The following is a 13,720-nucleotide window of genomic DNA, read 5'->3' as shown; positions in this document are numbered from 1 at the left end:
TCCTCCCCTCCCCCCCATAGCTTGCACACCTGTAGGTAGTTTGTACCTGAGGGCCTATAAGCCAATTTTCAAAGGAAAACTTGTTGTGGTGTTCCTCTTTGAAAATCCTGTGGCATCCAGTGCCACTGGGATATCTTTATCCCGCTGACTTCGCGTGTGCCAGGTATAGCAAGTAAACAATGTGCAGGGTTTCAACATGAATTTCCCACATGTACTTCAGCCACACCAGCAGGGTTAGCTTTTGGCTCCAACTCTTCACCCTGAGGAGAAAAGTATGCACACTGAAAACCAATCATATTGCTATTCCCCCATGTAGAAGAAGGGGGATGGATTTTCAAAGATTTTCCTCAGTTAATCACCTGTTTACTTTCAGATATCCCTTGAAAATTGCCCATGTGGAGGGCAATTTTCAGAGCAATTTCTGTGGGTAATAGTGTTTTGCCCATGTATATTGGTGGCCTGAAAACTGCCTACCCTGTATCCCCCCTCTACTTCGCTGATTCCCATCATTAAAATCTTTAACAATTTGAGCCAACTTCTTGGGTCTACTCGCATTCACTTCTAATGTTTAGTAATAAAATCCTGCTTAGCCTCCTTAATGGTTTGCTTATAGATCTTAGCATGTAGCTTTATCTTTGTCAATTTTTTGCATTTTTTCTCCTTTTTCTAAATTGACTTCAAATGGCAGACTTGTTCTTTCAACAACCACATCCCTAGGTAATACCATCCTGCCTTCTTAGTTGGTTTTATAACTAGTGTTCATTCAGGTACCACCTTATTCAATCCCTCCTGCAATTTACTGTTCCTTACTTTAGTCTGTTCATGTAAAGTTTTTAACTGAAGGTCTTCTACAGTGAAATTATTAATACAATCTTCCTCAGTAAGGGCTGCCCAGTTTCTACATGTAACTGAAATAACTTGATCTCGCTCTTCCCCCATAGTATCCCCAATTGAACTCAGCTGTTGCGCTCGGGGTGGACCCTTGTCCTGGGGCAGAGATGGAATGCATCCTGAAAGGGAACAGGAGGTAACTGCCCCCAGGGGGCGGAGCACTGGAGGAGACAGAGGCTAGGAAGAGCTTCACCACTGGAAGTCCGAGGTCCCCCCGGGAGGAGCTCGTAGGGACCCAGGCCGCTTGGACTTAGGTGGGTCTCACAGGGTCTCCTGGGAGAGTGGAAGTCCATTGTGCCCAGAGACAGGGGGAGCGCGATTGGGTTCAAAGGTGTCTGCTGGTTGGAACAAGGAGAACCAGAACAGAGTTGGTGATGACAAGGTGAGGAACAGAGCCAGAATCTGGAGACGAGGTCAAACAGGCAAAGGTCAAGATCCAGAAGCCAGCCCACTTGGCCAGAAATCCCACCTCAATCTCCTCCCCTTTTTCTAATTTGCATCACACCATGTGTTATGGTGCTTTTGCATGCAAAAACACCTGTTACTACGCAATAGTTTGGCAGTGAATCCTTGAGTAGAACAACAGTCTTACCTTAGGCCATGACTGCCGCTGGAGGGATGCAGCTGAACCCACAACAAGCAGGTGAACCCAAGACACAGTTCAGGGTTAGGACTGGTGATGGGTAGAAGAGGAGACAAATTCAATCCGGGTCGTGGGTAGGCAGGAAACAGGCAGATCCAAGGCACAGTCCAGAGTCAGGGCAGGCAGCAAGCAGAAGAAGGGTCAAATCCAATCCGGGTACAGCAAAGCACGAACAACTACACGAATCCAACCAGAGCACCAGCACAAGCAAGTCTGTAGCCGAGGCAGTGCTGTGCTGGGCTATGGGCTTTAAATATCAAAAGTTCCCGCGCAATGCGGGCAGTTTCGGGAAGGGCAATGACGCGTGCTAGTGGGCGAAGCCTGGGTGCGAGTCATGTTGGGCCGTGCTACCGCCGGAAGACGTCACTGAACAGCGATCCTCCCGAAAGTTCTCTGTCTCGTGGGTTGCTGAACGGTAACAACGCCATAAAGCACTTTGATAAATGACCCCCTTAGCTACATTAAAATCATTAAAATAAGTATATCCTGCCAGATAACATTAGATCTATGTAACTAAATCCTCTTCCCCCACCCATGTTTCTGTCAAACACAGAATTTTACATTTGTAATCCTCAATCAAATCCCTGATTAAATGAGTTTTAGGCACATCACATCTCACATTCAGTAATCCTACCTAACTCAGTCTAGAATATTAATCCTAATAGGGATTTAATATTTTTATTATTGTATGATTACAATGATCTACTTTACATCTGCCCCAAATCCCTTCAGTCATTTTATGTAATCAATTGGATGACTACTGTAATGCGATCTACTGTGGACTTCCTGAGACTTCCTTAAGGTGTTTGAAGTCATTCAAAATATGGCCACAAGGGTAGTGTTGGGACACACGAGGCGAGATTCAGCAGCACCTCTTTTGAAAAAATTACATTGACTCTCAATAAGATCTCATTGTAAATGTAAAGTGCTATCATTAGCCTTTAAAACTTTGAAGGGAAGGGGTCCACTACAGTTAAAAATAGTCTGTTTTTGAAAAACTCAAGCAGGTTACAGAGATTGCAACACCAATTTCAATTGCAGTTACCACCAATCAAGGCATTTCACTGTATCAGACTTCAGAATAGAGCATTCTCAGAAATAGTTCCAAAATTATGAAATGATTTGCCCCTAATGATCGGGGATGAACAAGAACTAATGAAATTCTGTAAGAAATTAAAGACATGGTTGATCATCAATGATCCAATATGAGGAATGTGTTATATATGTATCTATGACTGTACAACTCTTTGAGCGATTTGTTTAAATCAGGAAAGTGGTCTATAAATTTTATTAAATAATAATACATTTTCCCATAATTATTATCATAGCAAAAAATGTCCTAGTTTAGATAACAAAAGCCACATCCCACTTACAGCATTAACTGCCAGTCCCACCCAGTCCCGCAAATGGGCTCACTAAAGGGACGTGCACCTTACGCTCAAGCCATTAGCGAGCTGCTTCTGGAGCCTGCCTCACTTATCATGGAACTGAAGTCACTGTGCGGGGGTGGAACTTCCCAAACTGACTGCATTTTTAGGCTCAGATGCTCTCACATTAACAAACTAGGGCAGGTGCTGCAGGAGAAAAGTAAGAGACAGTCCCAATGAGCTCTCCCATAAGAACAGAAAGCAGGGGATCAGGGGGTTTTCAATCTGCCTCCAGAGCCCGCTGCTGTTATCACTGTGCTTGAAGCTGATGTCACTGTGGGAGCAGGGCTTTTACCCCAATGGCAATGCTGGAGTCAGTTGTCACCATAACAAACCCAGGCTGGCAATGCAGGAGAAAATTAAGAGACAATCCAAATGAGAGCAGTAAGCACTGAGCAGGGAGTTAAAAGTAGTAGTGGGAGAAACATCTGCCATAACCATGGATTGAGCTTTATCCTCCAAATTCCTCACACCTGATGTTCTTTAAAAATGGTTGGTTATGAGCTTTTTGATTTTTTAACACTTCAATCATGCATCTATGAAATAATTCTCATGGCTCAACAATCTGTTTTAAAGGAAAATTAATGTCTAACATTACTGTTTTAATAAAGTTTTCTACATTTTGTGGTGTAGCCATGGGTGGGCTAGGGCCCACCTACTTTGCACTCAGGCCCACCCACTCAGAGTTACCCAGTGCCTGAGAAGAGAGGCCCGATACAGGGCCATCACGAAACTCATCCCGCACGGCCTGAGGCCTGACCTGACTGTCGCAGGACTGTCATGGAGCTCATCCCGTGCAGCCTGAGAAGAGAGGCCCGACCGTCGAAGGGCTTTCGCGGAGCTCATCCCATGTGGTCCAATGCCTGAGAAGAGGCCCACCCGTCACAGGTCCATCATGGAGCTCATCCTGTGCAGCCCAAGAAGAGAGGTCTGTGCATCTCAGTGCCATCATGGAGCTCAACATGCAAGGCCAGAGAAGAGGCCTTGCAACAAGGAGGCCCAGAAGAGAGGGAGAGGCCCTGATAGTGTATGTGTGTGTGTGTGTTTTTGTATGTATGAGAGAGAGAGAGACAGAATGAGACTGAAGCATCTGTGTGTGCATATGTGTGAAAGAGCATGTGAGTGAGAAGCCAGGGTATGTGTGTGTGTATGTGATGAGAGAGAACATGAGAGTGAGAAGCCTGTATGTGTATGAAAGAGAGCAAGGGAGTGAGAAGCCAGGATGTGTGGGTATATAACAGAGAGCATGGGAGTGAGAAGCCTGTCTGTGTATATATGAGTGAGAAGTCTGTGTGTGTGTGTGTGTGTATGAGTGAGTGCCTGGGAGTGAGAAACCTATCTGTGTATGTATGAGAGCATGGGAGTGTAATGAAAGAAAGCATGTGGGTGTAAAAGACAGTTGGTGTAAGAGAGAACATTTGGGAATGGGAGCTTGCATGTGGGAGAAAGCATGTAAGAGAGCCTGTGTGTGTGTGGGAGTAGAAACCTGCAGTGAGAGTGGGAACCTGTGTGTGCGAGTGGGAGCATGGGTAAAAGAGAATGTGTGGGAGTGGGAACCTGCAAGTGAGAGCCTGCATGTGAGAGTGAGAGCCTGCATATGAGAGAGAGCATATGAGAGTGGGAGCATGAGTGGGAGCTTGTGTGTATGTGTGAGAGAAAGCATATGTTTAAGAGAGTGCATGTGAGAGAGAATATGTGTGTGAGTGTATGAAGGAGGAAGGAAAGAAGACAAGAGGAGAGAGAAGAAACAGAAAGAATAAAGGAGACCCTGAAAAAGAATTTAGGAAAAGACAGACAAGAGGAACAAAGAGACTGGGACCAACCGATTAGAAAAGTAAGATCATACAACAAAGGTAAAAAAAATTATTTTGACTTTCAGCAATTGGAATATGCCATCTTTGGGAATGTGCATTTCTTATATATTTTTATTTTGCAGTTTCTTCAGTATTCCACTGTTCACAGAGGCTGAAGCTAGTTTCTCAGGTTTCCCATTTCAGTTTTGTCTGCATATTTGTTTCTAATTTGTAGTCCCTTATTCTGTATTAGGTAAGGCTCTATCTGTGTTGCACATGTATAACAGATGTGCAGTATTTTGGCTAATGTGTAATTTCTCTGTAAGGATTTGTAGCAGTTTGCTTGTTCTGTTTGCCCACTATGTAGTGAATTAGTGTTCTAGGACTTGGTGTAATGTTTGCCTTTGCTGCCTTTTTATTAGATAAGAGATTGTTGCTGTTTGAGTCCTGAGAGTTACTGCTGTTATGGTATGGCATGGGAAGGTTTTAGGTGTTTTGGTTTTTTTTTGTAGGGATTTGTTTTATTTCACAAAGTGTTTAGCATTGGAGGGAGTTTGTTTTACCGTCACTGAGGTGGCACCATCATTTGAATATATTTTGTTTTGCATGTCCTAGTTCTGTTATGTACCTGTTGCAAATCTTAAGTTTTTATGATGATTATTATGATTATTGCTGTTTTATTGTAGTTATTATATTCTCCTCATTTTTGGAAAGAGGATTCATAAATAATACATTTATATTTGCTTTTTTACATAATTAGATCTTATGTTTCTGTTAAACTTGTTACTTTTTACATGCTAAATATTTATAAACTGCAATAAATATAAAATAAATTCATATAGATTAATAAAGTATTTTTAATGCTGGTAAGTGCTTAAAATAATAGAATTCAAATATTTTAAAGCATCACTCATGTTGAAACTACTTAGAAATCCATTGTCAAATGCACTCAAAGGCATTATTTATTGATAAGAGTACAAATAGTAGGACCTAGACTTGTATGTCAACTGCCCACCCATGTTAACCTTGGGTCTCTGACGTGATACATTATGGGGCGGATTTTCAGAGCCCTGCTCGCGTAAATCCGCCCAAAACCGGGCGGATTTACGCGAGCAGGGCCCTGCGCGCCGGGAAGCCTATTTTACATAGGCCTCCCGGCGCGCGCAGAGCCCCGGGACTCGCGTAAGTCCCGGGGTTCTCCGAGGGGGGCGTGTCGGGGGCGGGCCCGGTCGTCGCGGCATTTCGGGGGCGTGTCGGCAGCGTTTTGGGGGCGGGTACGGGGGCGTGGCTACGGCCCGGGGCGGTCCGGGGGCATGGCCGCGCCCTCCGTACCCGCCCCCAGGTCATGGCCCGGCACGCAGGAGGCCCGCTGGCGCGCGGGGATTTACGCCTCCCTCCGGGAGGCGTAAATCCCCCAACAAAGGTAAGGGGGGGTATAGACAGGGCCGGGCGGGTGGGTTAGGTAGAGGAAGGGAGGGGAAGGTGAGGGGAGGGTGTTAGAGGATTCCCTCCGAGGCCGCTCCGATTTCGGAGCGGCCTCGGAGGGAACGGGGGTAGGCTGCGCAGCTCGGCGCGCGCCGGCTATACAAAATCGATAGCCTTGCGCGCGCCGATCCAGGTTTTTTAGTAGATACGCGTGGCTCCGCGCGTATCTACTAAAATCCAGCGTACTTTTGTTTGCGCCTGAGCGCAAACAAAAGTAGGCCTATTCGCGCTCCTTTTAAAATCCGCCCCTATCTTTTCTAGATGTGTAATTGCAAACCATGAAGTTTGTAGAGGATTTTTTTTTAGGAGTTTGCCTTCCCCATCAGATGTCTTAGCCAATGAAGAACACACATAATCTCCAACTAAAGAAACAGTATGTAAAGAGAAATCATGGGGACAAGATGGCCGCAAGCCATTAGATGCCATGCTGCTGAGCCCTTCTCCATTTTCCCCAGATTTCTGTTCTCCTTCATTACTATGCCACCGAAGAGGAAATGAAAAGTGTGGGTCTTCCCCACTGACCCACCCTTACCCTCTGGCCAGCAGACTATTCTCACCTTTGTGTCTACCGTGGACCCTCAGATTGGCTCCGGAGGTGTGTTCCCTGATGAGGCACTTGGCAAGGAAGTGTTGCATTCTGATGATGCTGCCGATGCAACAGTCGATGTTTCGTCACTTGAATTAGTGCAGGTGGGAGCCAAAGACACCGCTCTGTCTGCTTCAACATCTTCAATGGTACCTGAGAGTGCTGCAGTTTTTGGAGCCTAATTTTCTCTGCCCTCTTCAGACCAAGTTGGCTCATCTGGAGACCAGGCTTTTTTTTCCCATCTGTACCTGCTGCTTCGGTTGCTCCTTTTCTGCAGAATTCTCTTCATTTACCAGTTACGCCTGTGGTAATAACTTTGGATTTGTTATGTAGGGGCCTCGAAAGGCCTTGCATTCTGTTAGAAACGGGGGGTGTTTAGTGTGCCCTTGGGCCACAGCCCGACCCCAGATGGATCCAGGGCTGAACTGAGGGTTGACGGTGTGTCCTAGCATGACAGAACACGGTCTTACCCTCTGCCAGGTCTGCAAGCTCCCAGAGCCAACAACAGATGATGTTGGTAGGGGAACGGTCCTCCGACTGTTCCGAGCCCTTTCGGACCTGCCGCTTGAATCGACATGGAGCCGCAGGCCGGCCTGAGGATGAGGGCAGAGAGAGGCCTTGACACGAAGAGATGACACCAAGGTTGATGCGACGGCATCACAGACAAGGGTTGAAGCAAAGACATGACACCAGGGCGGATGCAACGGAATCAGAGATGAGGAACTTGACGAAGTCCAGACGAGACGAGAAACTGGGAAGAAAGACATTGGCACTGTCTCTCAGGGCGCCCTACACAACCCACCTTCACGGGCGGACCCATTGGGCTGGTCGCGGACCACCCTGTCCCACTGCGCGCCCTACACAGCCTAAGGAGACTGGTCACGGACCACGCGGAGAGCGGGACAAGCGCAGGGAAGAATCCAGCCGAGGCAGAACTTAGACAACGGAGCCAGAAGTCATCCAGAGCTCCACAAGGGCTGGCAGGACAAGACGGCTCAGGAGCACAGGACAGCAGTCCACTGCCGGCATCACCCGGAGATCCACGGCCGGCAGAACAGAAGGCTCCGGAGCAAGCACGAACACCAAGGAGGGCTAGGACATCAGGAAGCGAGACATCAAGAGCTGAAACACCAGGACACCTGGATGGGGACCTCAGGCAATGAAGACATGATTCAAGACATACATGAGACAAGGAGCTCCACGAAGAAGACAAAGGTCTGTCGGAGCGCTGGACAGCAGGAGCTTCCAGAGATGAAGTAACCCTGATGCAAGGCAAGGCTGACTGGAAGTTGAAGTCCTTTTATAGGGCTGCAGACCGGCGACTCCCTGGGAGGAGTTTGGATGGCCCACACCTAGCTGGCCCTATAACTAAGGAGGAGTGCTGCTGGCCGGCCCCTAGGGAGAAGGGCATGGCTCAAACTAGGAAGTCCATGCAGACACAAGCAAGCCTCAGGCAGGCCCCAAGAACATTGAGGCCGCCCAGGCCCTGGAGAAAATCCTGGATAGTTTGTAGGCGAGACCCCGGCTTCGGAGCGGCCTCCAGGAAGAAGTAAGGAGCCTCCCGTAGCACCGCTACAGGAGGGTTCATAACAGGATTCATTATGGGAATTAATGGAGAATTTACTAAAATGTAATTTTCTGTTTCCAAAGTTGATTCAGTTATCTCTAAATTGGATCCTCTGGTTGTGCAGCATGAAAGTATAATTCAAGATCATTCCAGGCAACTTGCTGATATTCAACAAGATATTGGTAAAATTCAGGCAGTTCAATCCACTATAATTTGAGATATGGGGGTTCTATCTCGTCGGCTTGAACTGATGGAAAATTCTTCCTCCTGTATGAATCTTAGAATTTTTGAACTTTCTGGGGGAACTTGCATTGATTACTGATACTTTACTTCAGTTCTGGGTATTCCAGAAGAACTATCCCCTATAAATAAGTTAACTTTTTTACCATCACCCATCTCTGCGAATCCTCTGTCTGGGAATAAATTTCCTCCTTTGTATCTTACTGATTTGAGTCATCTGATTAGGAAATATGAGACTGAGCCAGTATGTTTCTTTTGTATCTGAATCTGATCTTTCCAAAGTTATGTCTTTATATTTTAGAAAGTATAAACTGCCGCCCCTGCAGGGTTGAAGATTGCTGTCGTGACCGAGGTTGATGGTATCAGTAATGTAGTCGTGAAATATGTACTAGGCAGCAAGCTCTCAGGTGTTGCCCTACAGGGGTGCTGTTTAAGGCCTTCCTCCCTACTGGGTCTCTTTTCAGAAGGGGGTTCAGTAGGGATTCTAATTGCTACTACCCACCCAGTGCAGTCTCTTGCCGGTTAAGAGGGGAGGCAAGGATAAATAAGATATTGTATATATTTTTTTAAATAATTTTATTTAAAAATACTCTTTTAATGAAATTGTACTATTTCTTAATACTACTGTGAATATTAAATAACAATTCTCTTAACAAACCTTAAAATATATTTCTTTTTCTTTTCCCTATCACAGATTAATAGCTGTAAACAAACAAGCAATAATAAAATAATATATTCCAGCTACTTTCAACTCATCTATTTCTCAGATAAATATTTCAGTCCTTATTCTTTCTTGAATATTAACTTTAATATTTCTTATATCATTTCGTTTAAATAAAAGAAAATTGATTCTTTGTATTCTCTTTTCTTTCTCTTATTTAAGTCCAGAATATCTTCTCCTTGTTGTATTCAGATAAGTAAACTTTATTTTTTTTTCTTATAGTCTTTTACTTTCCTTTTGTATTTAATGTCTTTTCTTACTTATTGTTTGTAATTGTTCTCAAGTGCACATGTAAAACAATATGCTCAGGCCTGGCAATAGAAGTTTTAAGTTCTATTATTAAACTTATCTGTTTTTTTCTTCTTCTTTTCGTTGCTGGCCAGATGATAATCTTGTCCTTTTCTCGTCCTTTAGTCTTCTTTTTCTCCGTATGCTGTTTCTTCTTTCTTGTACCTACTAACTTATACTTTAAATAAACTAATAACAAATACTAACTCCCTGATACTGCTCCGGGATCTTCCGTAAATAAATATATATATATGTATATGTCAACCTGTGTATTCTGTCTTTGACATAGCTACTTGTTACTGTTTATCTATCTAAATTAAATCAAAAGATAATTGGTATTCCCTATCTTTTCTTCTTCTTCTTCTTTCTCTTTTATAATTAAAAGAACAATTCCACTATAAATACTTTCATACAACTCTGTTTTTTATATTCTTCCACACTTATGAGTTCCTTCTTAAATTATTCATTGAATATAGATACATCTTCTTTGGATACAATTTTACTTCGCCATACAATATTTCCATATGTAATTTGTATCCTCTGTTTAATAGCATGTATGGAATTGAGCTATTATAGTGATATCTTCTTTATAGTGACTGTTGCTACAGTTTTTGTCACTAAAATGTTATACACTTTATAATGCTCAATTTTATTGCCATTCCATCTCTTAAAAAAAAATAAAAAAATTCTATTCACTCAAACAGTATATTTAACCTATTAAATGCTGTTTTAGAACGCGATACAGCAATTTTTAATTACTTAATAATAGTTTATTTTGCCTACCTTATCTTAACAGGAACCCTCATACAAACACATACATACTTTCATTCATTCTATTTATCGTGCATGTTCTTTCATTATTTCACAATGTTTTATACTGAAAACTAGGCCTAAAGTACAGAGAATCATGACAGCACCTCTGTACTATTACACTTCTACCTCTCAACTAACTGTTTCTCTAACTGTCTCTTTCTTTTCTTAGATCCTAAGATTCATTCTCCTGCTGATGTCATTGCTCTAAATAGTGCACAGCACTGCTCACTATATATGTTCTGTCTTTCCCCTCATGTTCATTTCTACTTGGGTTTATTAATTTCAATATCAGAAACATTTTAATAGATTGTTTATTAATAAAATCCCTTCTTATTTGCTACTTTAATTCAGTGCTAAGGCTCAAACTAGTGTGCACACCTTGTTACTTGTAACCAAGGAAGCTACTGACATCACTACTTAGTTACCCCCTTATTTTTCAAAGTTGTTTTAGATGATACTATCCTACATAGGGGTGTTCAGACTATTCCAATTAGACTATTAATTTATTCATTTTACTTTATCAGACTATTATGACTTTCCTAACTGTAATAAAAATATTTTACATATTTTCTCTTTACCTCCCTAGTATTTTAATTCCTTCTTACACTTTCACTCTTCACCCAAACATTATAAGTATACATATTTCTTTTATCCATGTTTCTGTTATCCTGGACTTATCTCTTTCAAGTGGCTTAAACCTCTATTTCAGGCTACCAGTATCATTTATTTTAATAAATTCTTAATTTTCTTTCTTTTACTTAAAATTAATATGCTCTCCCCACTTAAGATCGGGTCCCTGATGACATCATTAATGACATCACGTAAACTGTCTTTTCTTCGGCCTTCATCAGAACTTCAGCCCACCTAAGCTGGACAGAATTCCTCCCTTCATTAAAAAAAAACCCCACTCACCTAAGAGCTCCCTGATCCTCCTGACTCCAGAAGCTGGTCTTTCCTGTCATCTCTGATGCTTCTCACACAGAAGGGAAAGGCCATGGGCAGAGACAGTGACCCTGCTCAGCCGATCCCTCCTGTGCCGGTCTCTGTCAACTTTCTTTTGCTCCTGAGCTATCTTGAAGGCTGTCAGCAGCAGCAGCCTCCCTGAATTGCCCACAATCTCTCTCTCTTCACTCCTCCTATTTTCTGTCCTGGCAGCCTGCTCTGGGCTTGACTATGCTCCCTGCCCCCACTCTCATCAGGCCTGAGGCAGTGACAAACGTAAACAAACCAGAAAAGAAAATCTCTGTTGTCTGCACTAATGCAGATGCCACCCTGCTGAAAAAAACAAACAAACAATCCAAACATGTCTCAGTTTAAACTGAGACCAGCACTGCTCTCCTGTTTTGTTTAGTTTTGTTTCTTTTTTTTTTTTTATTAACAAGTGCAACAGCCACTGTAAGCAAGACACAGCTCTATTCTTTTCCCTAAAAGAAAACTTAACACCTCTGAAGTTCTGCTCCATTTTCAGACACAGGTAAACTTTTGTATTTAATTTATTTATATATGCTATTTTAGATCTTATCTACAAAAGTTAAACTTCTCTTTTCATGGACAAACTTTATGTATTTTTTCCCAATATTTCCAGGTCCACTCAGCATAGGAGGAAAGGCTTTATAGCTCTTAGGAAAGATAGTTTGGATTCCGGAGCTTCCTTTATATTACGATATCCCTGTAAATGCATTGTTAAGTTTCATTCTGATACTTTTGTTTTCTTTGCTCCTGAACAGTTACAGTCTTTCCTTAATGCTAGGAAAATGATTACTGTTGCACTCAGGGGTGGACCCTTGTCCTGTGGCAGTGGAGACAAGCCTCCTGGTAGGGACCAGGAGGCAACTGCCCCCAGGGGGCAGAGCACGGAAGGAGACAGAGGCTAGGAAGAGCTTCACCACTGGAAGCCCGAGGTCCCCCCGGGAGGAGCCCGTAGGGACCAGGGACTCTTGGACTTAGGTGGGCCTCGCAGGGTCTCCTGGGAGAGTGGAAGTCCGGTGTGCCCACAGACAGAAGGGGAGCACGGTCAGGTTCGAGACTGGAGGTCGGGTGGAACAAGGAGGACCAGAAGAGTGTAGGTGACAAGGCTAGCAACAGAGCCAGAATCTGAAGACGAAGTCAAGCAGGCGGAGGTCAGAGTCCAGGAGTCAGTCCGAGGGATGGTCAACAAAGCAGAGGTCAGGACCCGGAGGTCAGACGAGGTCACAGGCAAGCTGAGGTCAGAAGGCAGGCAGCAGACAGACAAGTCAAGTAGCAGGCTAGAGTCAGGAGGCAGGTAGCAGGCAGGCAGGTTGAGTAACAGACGGGAGGCAGGCGGCAGGCAGGCAAGTCGAGGAACAGGCCAGGTTCAGAAGGCAGGCAGATGAACAGGCAGGTCAAGTAGCAAACCGAGGTCAGTACCAGAGAGACAGTCCGGAGGTAGTACCTGGGAGACGAACAGACAAACAGGAACAGGAGGACGCTGGAACAAGAAAGCAGGAACAAGGCAGGAACAGAACTGGAACAGAAGGATCCTGGAACGAGACTTGGAACAAGACAGGAACAAGTACAAGCGCGGAGACAATCTAGCATAAGCCGACATGATTGCCAAAGCAAGGAAGTGCTGGCAGGGACTTCCTTATAACAGAGACTCAATCAGGACGCGCCGCAGAGCTAAGACCCACCCTTGGCCCTACAAGAGGCCGGGCGGTCCGCGTGCACATGCGTAGGGGAGTGGCCAACAGCACCGAAGACGCCGTGCTCCAGCATGAGGCCTTGTGCGCAGTAGAAGGCCCGGCGACTGCCGCCGCAGGACTCTGGGGCCTGGAAGTGCTAACAGCTGCTGCTAGGTAGGCTGACCCAGGACCTGCCGTGGAACCATGAAAGTGAGCAGGCCCATGAACAGGTCGGGCGCGGACGGGGCGCGTAACTACCCCACCTTCTAGGCCTCCCCTTACGCGGCCGTGGCTTGTCAGGATGAGCCCTATGAAAGGCTTTCAAGAGCTCCTTATCAAGGATATTATGGGAAGGTTCCCACGAATTCTCCTCAGCCCCATAACCCTCCCATGCTAAAAGGTATTCCCATTTTCCTCAACGCCGCTGAACGTCAAGGACCTCTCTTACCTGGAGGGAGGAGTCAGGTTCAGCAGAGACCTGTGGAGGAGTGGGGACTCTGCTTGAGGGCCAGGAGAGGACCAATGGCTTCAACAAGGACACATGAAACATGTTATAGATACCCATGGCACAAAGTAGCTGAAGTTGGTATGATACCACTCCCACTCTTTGGATTACAGGAAATG

General features: G+C 44.7%; 1 long non-coding RNA gene across 1 annotated transcript in view; it reads left to right on the top strand.

The window, feature by feature from the left end:
* The first annotated feature begins 11,574 nt into the window (after positions 1-11,574).
* LOC115096274 overlaps positions 11,575-13,720 on the top strand; it is an 85,052-nt gene continuing 82,906 nt past the window's right edge. The window contains exon 1 of the long non-coding RNA XR_003858013.1: positions 11,575-11,928. This is a non-coding gene — a long non-coding RNA (uncharacterized LOC115096274). The remainder of the gene's footprint in view (positions 11,929-13,720) is intronic.

Source organism: Rhinatrema bivittatum, chromosome 7 (assembly GCF_901001135.1).
Source record: "Rhinatrema bivittatum chromosome 7, aRhiBiv1.1, whole genome shotgun sequence".
In the NCBI taxonomy this organism is placed as follows: domain Eukaryota; kingdom Metazoa; phylum Chordata; class Amphibia; order Gymnophiona; family Rhinatrematidae; genus Rhinatrema; species Rhinatrema bivittatum.
The sequence above is the reverse complement of the archived record's forward strand: the minus strand, read 5'-3'. Positions and strand labels throughout refer to the sequence as shown.